This window comes from Eucalyptus grandis, chromosome 7, assembly GCF_016545825.1.
Source record: "Eucalyptus grandis isolate ANBG69807.140 chromosome 7, ASM1654582v1, whole genome shotgun sequence".
Taxonomy (NCBI): Eukaryota; Viridiplantae; Streptophyta; class Magnoliopsida; order Myrtales; family Myrtaceae; genus Eucalyptus; species Eucalyptus grandis.
This window is the reverse complement of record NC_052618.1, coordinates 6,609,104-6,624,660: the sequence shown is the minus strand read 5'-3', so window position 1 is coordinate 6,624,660 and position 15,557 is coordinate 6,609,104. Positions and strand designations below refer to the sequence as shown.

The 15,557-nt window shown below is 38.0% G+C and overlaps 1 long non-coding RNA gene across 1 annotated transcript; it reads left to right on the top strand.

The window, feature by feature from the left end:
• Positions 1–4,400: 4,400 nt before the first annotated feature.
• On the top strand, positions 4,401–9,930 carry LOC120295324. The gene is made up of 3 exons (XR_005552667.1): positions 4,401–4,579; positions 4,893–4,959; positions 9,460–9,930. It is a non-coding gene; the product is annotated as an uncharacterized LOC120295324 (long non-coding RNA).
• Positions 9,931–15,557: the final 5,627 nt, after the last annotated feature.

Below are 15,557 nucleotides of genomic sequence, written 5' to 3'. Positions count from 1 at the left end.
ATCTTCAAGGTCCATGAGGTCTTCAGAATCTTGCTGGTTTTCTTGACTGTATGTTTTTATGAATTCACAAGGAACGCTCTGTCCATGAAGACATTTGACCTGCTGATATATGATAAGACATAGGAATGCAAGCACAAACTAAAGAGAAGGCAAACGAGATGTACATTTATGCTAGTATTTGCTAGTTCCCAGTCTATATTAGCAGTCTAAATGGCTTCATGAGAAAGTCTTTAATCACAACTTGCAATCTGAAAACAAAATACCACAATCATGTGCTCTTAGACTAAATAAGCACATGCAATCAATATAGACATGCATGAATCTGGTGAATATCCGAGTCACCAATCTTACACTGCAATATGCATCGAACAAACGTGAAAAGCTGCACTAGGGGTCCTAGATGGATACATATACAAATCAAGCAAGTAATATTCTCTTCCCTGACAAAAAGGAAATCTTCTTTTCTTCTTTTCATACCACTGAGGTTGTTGGACTAATTTTTAAGGCCTAGAGTCGGACCACATTTTCTTCATTTCCAATCATAAGTTTGAACCTGCTTGCAATAGCTCTCGTGAGCCAGTTGTTGCAGGGGAGCAATATCCAACTCGTGTTGCTGTGCTGTTGTAGCGAGCTCGGTAATCCCAAGCCTAGGCCTGTTGTAGTACTTAAGCTGGACATTTTGTGTCGCCTCTTCTTCCCTAGCCTAGGCAGCCAGAGAAAGTACCAAGTTAGTCACCGTTTGGAATAAGGGATACCTCCGATTTGAATTCTCTAGCTTATCAAGGGCAGTGAGAGGCCTCGGGCACGTGGAACCATTAAAAGGCTGCTCAAGAGGGCTCTTGGACATTTAGACTATTTTTCTTAACCTGCACTAAAGAAAAGAAGAATTCTGATAAGACTGTAACTAGGTTAGAAAGGAGACGCAAATCCAAAAGTAAGTGCACCTTCAATTGATTCATCTGAGTTGATTAAAGGAGACATGAATTGCTTTAGTAATATATGGCCTCAAATGACGCTTCTGATGCTCATATCAATCACCTAAGTGAGGTTCTTACTAGCAGTATCTAGATGGAGACTTTGACCATAAAATTGTCCCTATCAATGAGCTCAAACACGCGGCAACACCTTCGTTCAGACAAGCTTCTCTCATAAACGTGGGCCAACCACCAGAGATGTTTGCTGGATACCGGCCATGAATTGTCTAGATACCTAAGTCATAATTTGCTGGTTTTTCTGATTGTATCTCTTTATGAATTCAAAAGGAACACTCTTGCCCATGTTGATTTTTGCTAACCAGCATATGATGAGGAAAAGAATGAATACAAACAAACAATAAAGAGAAAAGGCAAACAAAATGTAAATACATGCTTATATCTACTGGTTTCAGGAGTTTCATTCAACAGTCTTCACTAGGTAAAAGAAGCGTTCAACCCCAACTTGCAATTTGTAGTCAAAATGTCACAGCACAGTGCTCATAGACTCTATGATATTGCACACTATTTTGAACTCTAATGGTAACACTTCAAGAGTTGCTAAACACTGATCCTCTCCACCACATCCTCTTAGTCTATGAATAATAGTGATTTTCTTTACACCTAATTAGTATAAGAGAAAAATACAATCTTTTATTTTAGAATTGGTAATCTTATGAATCCATGAATTAAAAAAAAATGAAATTTTAAAAACATAAATTTACACATTTAGCCATTAACACTTAAAGGAAAATAACATCTCATGTGATCCCAATGAATAACCAAATCAATTTGGGAAAACAATGGACTATGGGGCAAGATGAAGATGGAATTTACTCTCTGGATTTTAAATTTCATCACTGCTTGAGGGATAATGTATCTATATAAGCACTTTTGTCAAATATATTTACATGAGTATAGAGTGAGTCTCTCCCATATTTGAAAACTATCAGGTGACCATGAGTGATGGTATGCTGCATAAATTTCCCCATCCCTTCTAGAACTAGAATACGTCACTTTTGACATACTTTTGTAATACAAAACCAAGTTTAGTAACCTGGAACCAGGGCGAGTGCTGAACCAGAGATCCTTTCCAAAAAAAAAAAAAAGGCAATTATAAAAACGTGACAAGCTCAAGAGATGCCTAAAATAGAAAATTTGTGCAGGACTCTTTCACAAACATCCATTGTATGGGAGTGGCCAGGCCTAGAAATGCTAAGATCATCACTAGCTCAGAAAAGAGCACGATTACAAATATAAATGCACTTTTATCCGGTTTCATCACAACATAATGGTGGCACAAATTGCTTTCAACTGGTATATGGCCTAAAGTGACTTCCAATGTTTCATCCCAGTTCAACCTAAACATCATCCCCATCAGTGAGCTCAAACATGCAGACATCCCCTTCACTCAAGACAAGTTTCATCAACAAACTCGAACCAACCAACACAAAAGTTCGCTATATCGTAGCGTTGATGTACCTAATGGTCACCTGCTACAATGTGTCCGAGTCCTTGAGAGTCACAATTTGCTGGTTTTCTTGACAGTATGTGTTTATAAATTCACAAGGAATGCTCTGCCCATGAATATATTTGTACTGTCAATAAATGATATGAAATGGGATTAAGCATATCATGTGAGAAAAGGCAAACAAGATGTGCAGTTATGCTAGTATTTGCTACTTCTAGAGTCTATATTAGAAGTCTAAATGGCTTGATGAGATGGTCTTTAATCACAACTTGCAATCGGAAGTCAAAATATCACAATCCTTTAGAGTTGCAATTTGCTGGTTTTCTTCCCTCTCCACTGTTGCCAGCCACAACTTCCAGCCATCAACATTTCTCTGGACCACCAGGCAATTATTCCGATCATTGATTCCGGCCATCAAGAATCATTGCCGACCGCCACTTGTCATCACACGACATTTCTCAATCAACAGCCAGCGCAAATGTAAACTACACACATACATAACAAAAAGAGGGGAATAAGGAGCTGACATAATGAATCCTCATCTGAAGACCTCGCCAGGAAATAAAAGAAAAGAAAAAGATTAATGCTTCTGCCTCATGGACAAAACGGCGCTGGAAATCCGAACATAAAATGAAGGAAAACTCGGTGTCAAACGTGGCTCAACAATAAGTGAACCTAACTCTAAACATTGATTAGATGAACCCGGCTTTATCACTTCTTTCCAGAAATAGTCGAACATGTGACGTACAGTTTAGAATCTGATTGGGATTTAGTGCAACTTTCAACCTAAACATGGCATATTGATATCTTACCTGACATGATTTATCATGAAAAAAAAATCTCGGTTTGCTTTGTTTTACTCACAAGTCTACCGATTAAGCTCAGAATTCGAATTATTAACAAAAACAGGGCAAAACAGGGTATGAAGGAGAGAAAATTACCTGGCCAGGAAAGTAGAGCTTCGATTGGCGACGGTGGGGACGGCGATGTCAGAATTGGTTGACAATCAGAATATAGCTTTGACTTTGTGTGATTGGTTCGCGACTGTTCATATCCCAGAACCAATCTTCTTCTTCTTCTTCTTTTCTCAATAGCCCCCAAAAACCGAGAGTGTATATTAGAGATTGACCGGCCGGAAGCTTGAGCTCACCAAAACAATAAATTCCTCTGGCTGCGTATATATCTCTTCTTCTCAGTCAAGTGTGTATCTTCCTTGACTCTGTCTGTCTCAATCGATCCCTCCTGATCTCTATTCTCTCTCCATTGATAACCAACCCCCAAGAACCGATTCTGTTACCGATAATTGACGATAACTGGTAGAGCTACTTGAACTTTTTTTTTTTTATTTTAGGTTTCACATCAGTCCCATGTCGTTCATCACAGCTAGCTCGATCATTGTTTTGCTAAAGAAAAGCAAGCATCCATAGTAAAGAACAGCCAAATTGGGCTCATTATTTGTTTGTTTCTTTTTTTCAACAGAAGCGTTCATTATGGACAAGGTGTAGTCTCTACTTAAATATTATATTTGCTGCGGTAATTAACTATTAGGAGTAAAATTGATTTCTTTTTTTTTTTGGTCGAATAAGATTTCTTTCATTACTTCGTAGGAACAAAACGAGGATATTTACCCAAGTCCAAACATAAAAGACATGTAAGACAGTGAGAAGGATTAGACAACTAGTTCGTATCAAGGGAATCGTCTCGACAAGCCGTCGCAATCCAATCCGCAGCCCAATTTGTTTCTTTTGGACAAACGTCAACGGACACTCCAAGTAAAAAGCCTAGCTTTTGTTGACAATCTGCCACCACTGACTAGACAACCCATGGAACTTTAGCCCGGCCCAGGATAGCATTTCCTCCTGTCGAATTGTCAGTCACGAGCTAAACAGGAATTGTTGTACTTGTTTGACCCAGTACATTGAACTGAAGAACTTCCGTGTGTGTCTTCTCCACGAAGTGCAACCCTCCTTTAGAGCTAAGGTTTCCATGACAAGGGCAGAAGGAGCAAGGACTTTCTTGGCGAATCCACCCACAAGACGCCCACGATGGTCTCTGCAAACCCCAACAACCGCTCCTTGTTTTGAGGCGCAACACCAAGACCCATCCACAGTTAATTTTAGCGAGCTTGTTGTTAGTGGTACCACTCCTCCTTTAGCAAACCTTTCCTTTCCTTTCGGTTCTGTGTTGTAGTGCTGAAGCTCCATTTTCTATAGAGTTCAAGATCATAAATAGCTTCCTCCACAATTTTGTGTGGTTTTAGTCTGCTGGATCTAAAAACCCATGCATTTCTTGCTTTCCATATCGACCATAAAATACTTGCAAGGAGTGTGTTTGATTTCCGCTCATTCTGGTGAAGCAAGTTCTCTGAGATCCATTTATCCATCCTTGTAACTTTCTCAACAGCTGTATTCAATTTAATGCGAGGATCTAACCATATACTTTTTGTCTAGGAACATAAGAGGAGGAGATGCTCGAGTGTTTCTGGGGCATCTTGGCAAATTGGGCAGAGTGGATCAGGTACTATTTTCCTCATGTAGAGATTTTCTCTTGTCGGCAACTCATTATTGCCTATGCTCCATAGGAAAAACTGAACCTTTTTGGGTAGTGTTGGGTTTGCCAAATTGTAGTCCATAGAGATCGGGGTGGCTGATATGACGATGACGTTTGGTTAGCCTTAATTTTTTGTTCCGGGAGCATATTTTGTTGTAGCCACTTTGACCGAATAGGAGCTCGTATTATTGCCCATCCACACTAGCCCGTCCATTGATGGATTGGAGCTTAGCGGTATTGAAAGGATCTCATGGATAACATTCTCGTCGAACATTTCCTTTAGCTTTACTACATTCCATTCTTTTTCTTTGGGTACAATCAATTCCTCGACAATCTTTGGCTCATTTAGAGTTGTAGCTCCTCCAATACGACCTCTGGGTAGCCAAACATCTTCCTTGATTCTAATCTGCTTACCATCACCCACCAGCTATCTCATCTCCGATTCAATCACTTCCCTTCCTGTCAACAGACTTTGCCATCCCCATGAGGGGCGAGTACCCTTACCAGCATGCCAAAACTCTCCTTGTGGGTAATAAATACCTTTAACAATTTTTGTCCATAGGGAATTTGGAGCCTAAACAAGTCACCATGCTTGTCTCCCAAGCATAGCCTTATTGAAAGAAACTAAGTCTCGAAACCCCAATCCTCCTATATCCTTCCTTGTTCTCAAAGATTCCCAGTTCTTCTAATGAATTCCTTTTCGGTCAACATTTTGTTTCAACTAAAAGCACGCAATTCTTTTTTCTATTGCTTTGCAAATAGATGTCGGTATCTTGAAAATAGACATTGCATACTATGGTAGAGCTTGTACAATTGTTTTAATGAGTACCTCTTTCCCTACTCTAGTCAACAATTTCTCTTTCCAGCCCTCTAGCTTCGAGTTAACCCTTGCTAGGATCCATGCAAACATATACTTTTTTTATTGCCCCCAGTTAGACGGAATTTCCAAATATTTGCCTGTCTTGTCTATGATAGGGACTCTTAATTGATTTGCCAAGTTCATCTTTAAAGTTTGTGGACAATTTTGGCTGAAGAAAATACCTGAATTGTTTAAGTTGACGGCCCGCCCGATGCATAACAATCTTGGTTTAGGATATTCGCCGGAGTTTTGACATTCCATAACCATTACGTCTAAGAAGAAGATGGCATCATCAGCAAATAATAGCTGAGAAATAGTTGGACACCACCTATTTATTTTGATTCCCTTCAAGTTTCCATTTGATATTGCCCTGCTCATTAGTATGGATAGCACATTTGCCATGATAATAAATAAGTAAGGCAAACATGGGTCTCCCTGTCTTATGCCTCGGGATGGATGGAACTGTCGCATCGACTCCCCATTAATTTTCACACTGAAGGATATCGTGGAAATGCACTATTTCACACACTAAACCCATTCCTTGCGGAATCCCATTTTCTTCATACACTAACATAAGAAATTCCATTCAACCCGATCATAGGCCTTTTGCATGTCTAATTTAAGAACTGCCTGAACTTTCTTTTTCCTCTGTCAAATGCGAAGTTGATGTAGCATCTCTTGAACTATCAAGATGTTGTCATGTATTTGTCTTCCACTCACAAAAGCACTCTATTCTATCACAATAATCTCCGGAAGCCATGGCTTAAGTGGGTTAGCCATTACTTTAGAAATAATATTATAACTGAAATTACATAAACTGATGGGCCTGTGTTGAGTGATATTTTCTGGATTTGCTACTTTTGGAATGAGAACAATATGTGTCAAATTTAGTTTAGGATCGAAGGTACCTGGAGTGAAGAAGCTATCAACCATCTGAAATGCATCTTGCTGAATGTCAGTCCAATAATAATGATAAAATTGCCCGCCAAGCCCATCTGGTCCAGGTGCCTTAGTGGCTCCCATTTGAAAAACCGCCTCTTTCACTTCATCCATTGTTACCCTCCTCATCAAGGACTCGTTTATTTCCACATTGACAAGTTGTGGGCATTGATCTAGGACTGGTTGAAAATTTCTAGGACCCTCAGTAGTGTAGAGGGATTGGTAAAATTGGCCAATGTCTTGCTTTAGTGCTTCAGGTTCCCGACACCAATGATCATCATCCATTTTTAGCATTATGATTCTATTCCGTACCCTCCGTTGGACCATAGTAGCATGAAAATATTTAGAATTTCTATGCCCCCACCTTTGCCAGTTTATGCAGGATCTCATACTCCAGTACATTTCTTCCTGCCTCCATAACTGTTCAATCCGCTCTTTAATTTGTTGGATTTCCTCCCTATACTTAGCTCCTTCAGGGCTATTAGTCAACACGGTTAGTCTTCTCTTTGACAGCTCAATTTGCTTATGTGCATTAGAGAATTTCGCTTTGCTCCATATTCCCAATGCACCAGCCACCTATTGTGATTTTTGTACTAAGTCTCCAAGTGTGTTATGGTGATCATTCCATGCTCCTTTAACAATATCCCTGCATTCTGGGTCTTCTAACCAATATGCCTCAAATCAAAACTCTTTTTTCCTTCTTATGATATTTGGATATAGATTGAGGATAAGAGGACTATGGTCAGAGCCTATCGTTGGCAAACCAACAGCCTCTACATTTGGAAACTCCACTCTCCATTCTACGTTGCATAACACCCTATCTAGGTGTTCTCTTACCAGATTCTCCCCAACTCTATTGTTCGACCATGTATAGGCACAACCCTTGCTTTCAATATCCATTAATGCACATTCATTAAGCATCTTCCGAAAAGCCACCATTCGATAATGATCCATCCCTCGTCTTCCATCCTTTTCCCAGTAATTAAGAACCTCATTGAAACCCCCATGCAAATCCATGGTAGGGAATTGATATGGTGGATTGCTCGAAGTTTCTACCATAAACACGTCCTCTTTTGGAAATCAGTAGATGCGTGTAGAAATGATACTCTCATCAGGGTTCCATAAGTAGGGTCCTTGCAAATAATATAATCAGCTCCTCTGAGTACTCTTGTACCTGCACCTTTAATTCCTCATTCTACATTGCTATTAGTCCCCCTGCTGTGCCAATTGGATCAATGATAAACGACTCATTGAACTTAAGTTGTTGTCTAACTTTGTCCACCACTATTTTCCTATTATTCGTCTCCATAAGGAACACCAAGTCGGGTCTATCAAGAGCCACAAGGGCTCGGAGATGCTAGAACTTCAGGGCAGACCCTAATCCCTGACAGTATCAGCTCGAAACTTTCATTTATCCCCGGGTGGCTTATTAGGGCTAGCCACCAAAGCCCATTCATGCGCTCCCTCATCCACTTGGATAGGTGTTTCAAGAAGTTAAGTCTCATCAATCACATTTGCATCCATCCCCTGTAAATTGTAACTCTTGGCCCTCTTCATTTTCTTGCTCGCCAAGGGAATATGGCCCTTCTTACTCTTTTTGTGTATTGTAGCTGTGCTGTCAAGCATTGTTTTTGCCCATGATGAATCTGAGAGAAGAAGTAGAGAGCCTTTGTCTCTTTTGCCTTTTACTACCGTAGACTCATTGGCTATACCTTTCCCTTTTAACTTGAGTAATTATGAGGGTTGAGCCTCCATAGGATACCCCAATTGCATCTCATAGTTCTCATTATTGGTTGGGACCTCCATGGTACCAGCCGGTGGAGTTTCCACAACTGTTTCTTGTTCCTCACAAGGTATCTCTTCCCCATAATACATTTTTCAGAAAGGACTATTTTCCTTAGCTTCTGCTTTTAGCCAATATCCAAAATTTCCAGCTACTTCCTCCCTCGGCCTCGGTTCCTCGTAAGGGATTTCCTCAGTTTGTGGTATAATGGCCTATTTGGCCACATGAATAGCAATAATAAGGAAGCCTCTCATACTTAAAGTCAACCCATATTTAATCATCATTGAAATTCACCAATGCTCCTGGCCATAGGGGGCGTGATAAGTTTAACATCACACGCGCTCTTCCTACCTTACACGGGCTGCCATCTTTACCGTCTATTTTTAGTTCCACCACCTTTCCTATCTTCCCGACCACCTCCATCATCGTCTTTTTAGTAATTCGAATTATCGGAATTCCTAACACTTGCACCCATAACGCACAATGAGTAAAAACATGACAGTGGATAGGTACCTTTGGTTGTAGTTTCTATAGAATGAACAAGTTCCTCGAGAAACACCAAGGGCTAGCATCCAAGACTCTTTTCAAGTCAGTTTCCTCTCTGAAAGTGAATGAGAACAAGCCTGATTGCACTAACTCACACACTACGTTTTCAGTCTTCCATGCCTTCTTCATTGTGGATAAAAAGGCTTGGAAGTTTACATTTGGCCTGGAAAAGAGTTTCCCAAGTAGTATGAGATTACATGCTTTCCATTTATCCTCTGGAATTTCTTCAATCACGTTGGCTACGAAATCATCTGACCACATTTACCCCATTCTTCTACATAATGCAGTCAACTTGCGCTCTTTAACCGATTCATTATCCATTTCTAACTTTTCCTTACAGGTTCAAATTCGGGACATCCTCCAAAATTTACCTAGGAAAGGAATCAATTCGAAACCCACTAATACCTATTGCTGGAGCGGAAGAAGCATGGATGAAGGGAGCTCTAAACAGATGCCATCTCTATTTCACTAGCATTTCTTTGCCCAGAAACCAGAATAAATCCATTCTCGCAAGAAGCTTTATGTATTGGGAGGTAGAAAGATGATGGTAGGACCATTGCTACAAGAGGAAAGATTTCATTGTAAAGATGGATTCATAGGGTGTAGTGGTATGTGTTCATGTTAAGGGATTTTGATTGGCAGGTGGATAGAATCCATTTAGGCTAGGAGATTTAGGGCTTGGAATACACTATTGCCATGGATAGAGATGAAACTCTTCCGAGGAAGAGAGGGACTCTTATAGGAAGAGAGTATTCTGGACATATGCTGAATCGGTGTAAAATTGATTAACAGACTAAAAAATCTGACAAGATACGACGATACTCTTGCGCATGGAAGTTAACTTCATCTCTTATGCCAATCTCAAGCATTGCTTGCATTTGCAGAAAAGCATTGATGACTACCTTCTCCAGTTGAACAGCAAATCATGCCCACACAAGAAGCATTATTTATTGCAACTAAAATCTGACTTCATCCATTCGTTATACCTGATGATGGTGGTTAATGTAGGACAAACTTTTAGCGATGATTAGTAGGATAATTTGAATTAAGGCACACAAATGTGTGTGAGGTGACTCCTCTATTTCTCTTTTCCAAGAATTAGCGCTAGGTTAATTTGATTTTAATCACTGTGAGTAATGGACTTCCTCTAGAATTCATAATTACTCTGGAGAAAGAAATGATATTTATGAGGAAAATTATAGGAGGGTTGTCCTTGATCATTCCCTTGATTCTTCATTCTTAATCTTTGTATTCCTTAATCTTCATCCTCAAACATTGTTGGATTACAAGAAAGCAATTCAAGGGAATGATAGGTTAACAAATTCCCAAATGTATGGACTGCATGAACATACAACTTGCTTTCCTTCTTCCATTTCATTCATTCCATGGATATGAATCTCAGAAAAAAAGATTGATTATAGAAGGCATCTTAATGTCAATATAACAAAACGGTTATAAGTTGATTTATTTCAATGCGGAAGATTTCCATTTCTCGTTGGAATTGCAATCTAACACATTCTTTTGGGGCCTCCACAATGCAATGAATATTGGTGATGATTGAATCAAGATATGATTGTAATTCGATGTACACACGTGTGTATATAACGATGAACAAGCAAGTTGTTTAAAGGATTAGAGTTTCTACAATCCATCAAAAGTTCATATACACTCGTAACTCAACTAAACCAACAAATGTCACTTTAGACATTTATCAAACTATCTGAACTCATACCCAAAATTCAACTACCAAAATTCCCTGTCAATATCATTCATGTCCTAGCCAAAGAACCTAGCAAGTATTTGAATGAATGGGTTGAGCAATAATCTCTGCTCATGTTAAATTCCAAACAATGCCATGACAGATGAAACAAAAACAAAGCATATTAAAAGAGCAACTGTATTTAGGAAAGTGAGGTTCTCACATGTTAACATTCCATACAGTATATAACCCGTGTAAATACCATTACGCCCTTCTTGAAATTTATGCAACTTTCTTTCCTAAATGAATGCATAATTAAATTCCACACCAAAAAAAAAATGAATATATGAAATTGAGGTATTTGATTTTAATTTTTTTGCCAAGAAATTATTTATGTATCTAGATTGCTTGATAAATGTCATCGTTAAAAACATATACACAAATAATAACCACAACCAAATGCAGTCGATATCCTGTCTATGTCATGTTAAGAATTTCAAGTCATCAACACAAAAAGCCAACTTAGTTATGAAAAGTTCAATTTAGGACTTAATGGGGGCGAAAGTGCCTTGAAGAATGATGACATTGGAATAAGTTAGAGAGGGTCATGTTCCTATAATACAAGTACATGCTCTTTCGTGATCAATCTGACATGTGATGTCAAATGTAAGTGGTGAGACGTTTAAGTCTCAATTTGGGACTTAATGTTCTTTCGTAGATTTAATGTCAATGTTGAAATTGTTGAATTTTGACTTTCAAATTAAGAGATAAGGGTATTTTAGATCATTTACCTTTATTTTAGGGATTTCTAAAAGGGAGATTATAAAAGAAATGTGTTTAATACACATCTCTAACCCTAGCCTCTATATCATTTCCTGTTTTATTTTTTCTTATCTTCTTGTTGGATATTTATATTTTGTGGCTCATGAAGTGGTTTTAGAGCTTTTTGGATTGTACTCTCGTGTTGTTTGTTGAAGATAGTAAAACTGCTCTCTCTCCTCGATTGGTGCATCTTTGATCAACATTTTTCTGCAACAAATTGGTATTAGAGCGAAGGAATTTAGGTCTTTTTATTTGAGATGGCATCTATTAAGTTCGAAGTGGCACTTTTCAATGGCCAAAACAATTTTGGGCTATGGAAGATCAAGATGAAGATGTTCCTGTGTTAGGAAGGTTCGGTTAGAGTTTTGGATAGAAATTATCCTAACGATATGACTACGATTGAGATCAAGAAGATGGAAGAAAAGGCGCATAGCACCATCCAATTGTTGTTATCCAATAAGGTGCTTTGTGAAGTTGCAGGTGACGGAACAATTTCAGGATTGTGGAATAAGCTTGAGAGCTTCTATATGAAGAAATATCTTATGACAAGATTATTCATGAAGTAGCATCTCTACATGCTAAAGATGCAAACGGGTACTCCTATCCTAGAATATCTAGATGAATTTAATAAAATCATTATGGATATGGAAAATCTAGATCTAAAGTTAGATGATGAATCGGGCTCCATTTATATCAACAATTTTCTCCTCTCTTCTTGTCAATTCAATTGCCAAACCACATGAATACAAGTGGTTTATCTTTTAAATATACATGTCCTTTTCACATACGATGAAAAGGACAAACTTGAGGACAACTTATGTTGATTTCTAAATATACATCTTAAGATATACCAATTTAGGACGACAAATTTCAAGAATATGAGCTCAAAATTATATTTTACAAGAATGATATCAGGATGACTACTACTGACACTAATATGTAATAGTGCTTGAACTACACATCCATTCTAAATGACAGTCTCCTAAACTTTTCAACAATATATTACTTGCTCAGTAAAAAATAGCTGTTCGGATCCAAAAAGATGTAATGTGTTTTAACTATTTATATGCCTATGCTGGGAATGTTTTTGAGGTATCAAGTGAGTAGGATTTCAGAAGCCGAAAGCATTTTAAAGGATCAGTCATTGTCCAATTAGACGTATAGAAATCTAAGTTGCAAATTTAGGGTTTTAATTAACTTGAAACCTATTTGTCTCACTATTTATATTAGCAGTTTTCTCCTTTAATATAATAACAATTCTAATGAGATTCTTGACCTTTGTTGTAAAGAATAAAATACGCATGGGATTTCTAGAATTGAGTCCTCAGGATAAGATGAATACTAAAGAACAATTCTAGACATAGGAAGATTTATCTAGTAAAATTTTTACTGTGATTATTTGATTCCAAATAAGTACTCAAATGAGTTATTGATTAAACATAACACTCATGGAATTCTACATTTTTACCTCTAAAACTTTGGCTTCTCATCCTTCAGTGGCAAAAGTTGCATATATGGATACAACTGCAAAACTAGGTCAATGAACGCGATCCCCACATCAATCCCTTGTTCGGGGGAAATGTGAGTCTCAATTGACCCCCCAAATGGCGGCTACCCTAGTATTGGTCCACAATTTAGTAGGAATGGTGGGGATATTGGTCCCCCGTCGAGTAGGAATGGCAAGGATAAAACGATCTGGTGGCGGTGGTAGTGGATGAGGTGGTTCTGTTTAATGGTGCTCCAGATTTTTGTCTTTTTTTCTTTTTCTTTTGTTATAAAAAAAAATTCGTTTGGTTCTTTTGTTCTTTTGGTTGAAAAAGGTCGTTTGGTTCGAAAAAGTAGTAATGAGCTTCTGAGGGAGCTATTGATTCGTATGAATCCTACGTTTCAATATAAAGTTTTGTAATAGTCTATTCCTAGTATCTATGTAGGCAAATATAATTGCCATTAATTTTTCTGAGAAGTTGGCTTTTTCGCCTGAAGCTCCCCACGGTTAAAATTGCTATTGAGGTCTTTCCCTTACTTTCTATTCCTTGTTCTGCATGTTTTATTTTAGTGGTGGGGTGAATGATGAACTATGGAGATTAATCTATGGGTTTTGTATGACTACGAGGACTATATTTCGAGATCTCGTATTCCAGCATCATCTCAGACCCTCAAATGAGGAGACGAGTGACATCTACTGCCAAGTTAAAGGCCACACTCTATTCTTCAAGAAGTTGGATGATGGGCTGTTTGTTTTTTAAGGAAACTAATTTCAAAATTCTAAACTCGAACTATCGAGTAACATCAAATTGCATACAAAAAAGGGCCATAAATACTTTGTATCACTGATTGAAAAGTACATCATGCAACAAAACGTATCTTATTTTCCACGAATTAAATGCACTTATTGCATCGTCATGAGAGAGATCGAGTGGAAATAATTTTCTTCACAAGAAGAGAGCCTTTTCATTCTTCTTTTTTTTCCTTTAGGATACACAATCCTATACTTCTACACACTAAGAGAAAAAAATAAGTTCTTTTCTCTTTTTAAGAAGTAACCCTCAAAATAACACCTAGGTGATTATTTTCTTTAAATTGTGGATGTGGGCTCTTTTGAGTTATGGGCTAGGTTAGCCCAACATGGGCAGCCTAATAACAATAAAACCATTATCTCCCACTTGGCCACGGTAGGCTAAATATAACCCTCTCTTCTCTGCAATATTCATACTAGTAAATAATTCATGCGACTAGCATACTATGAGCAGACACTGGCTTTTTCCATTAGCTTGTGACTCAAGTAATACTAAGGATCAGTATACCTATATTAGACAAACAATCAGTGGTATTAGACAAAAACTATTAGTGCTACGATAAACCAAAAATGAACTTACCCGAAATTCCCCATTATGCACACGGATACATGCGTATTCGTACCAAAAGTGAACTTGGCAAGTTCAAAGTCCGCGACCCGGAATCAAAATGTTAGCTTTCATAATAATAACTTGAATTCAATAAACAACTTATTGATATTACCATGTCTTCGCACCTTGGCATCAAAATCGGAGTCCAAAAGAATATTAGAGGACTTGATGTTGCAATGAATAACTTTGAGATTACCAGAAATGTCAAATCAATAAAAATGAAACCTAAAAATTATAATAGTAATGATAAGATTTTTTTTTTCAAAAAAATACTCACTCTCTTCATGTAAGTAAGCCAAACCTTGTGCGAAACCTAACGCCACCTTCATCCTCTTAAGCCAGGGATTGATAGGGTGATCAATACTTGCAATAACATTTGAGGTAGTTATAATCAATCAGTTTTGAGCTTTGAAATAACTAAGGATACATGATAGATACTAACTATGCAAATGAGAGTCTAGCATGTTGTTTGGGATGAATTCATAAACTATTATTCTGAGTGTTAGAAACACAATATCCAACCAGAAAGATGAGGCGAGGGTGATGGATATGGTTGATGATATTGACTTCCACTCACAACACCCTCTTCCCTTGCCAACTTCTAGCTTTTAGTTGCTTGATGGCAACCAATTCCTTGCTCAAAAGTACTCTCTTATGAATGAGCCCAAAATCACCTTCATTGAGTAGAGACCAAAATCAGAAAAATCATCCATTGTCATTTTCAGCTCCTCGTACATAAAGGTCTTATGTGAAACAACTAAAGCGATGGAAGAGGTCAGACATTGGGACCCCATTCTACTAGCTTAATGATAATGAAAAGCATAGTTAGAAGAATTGATGTTAGAAATTCTAGTATCATGAACATGTAACTCTTGTGATCCAAATCTAGAGCAAATTCTGATTGAGGATTAAAATCACTTTCAATGAAAAGGACAAGCCTGAGGACAATTGATGTTGATTCCTCAATCAAAATTTGCTCTGCATTTAGATCACGATAGTAATATGTTCATA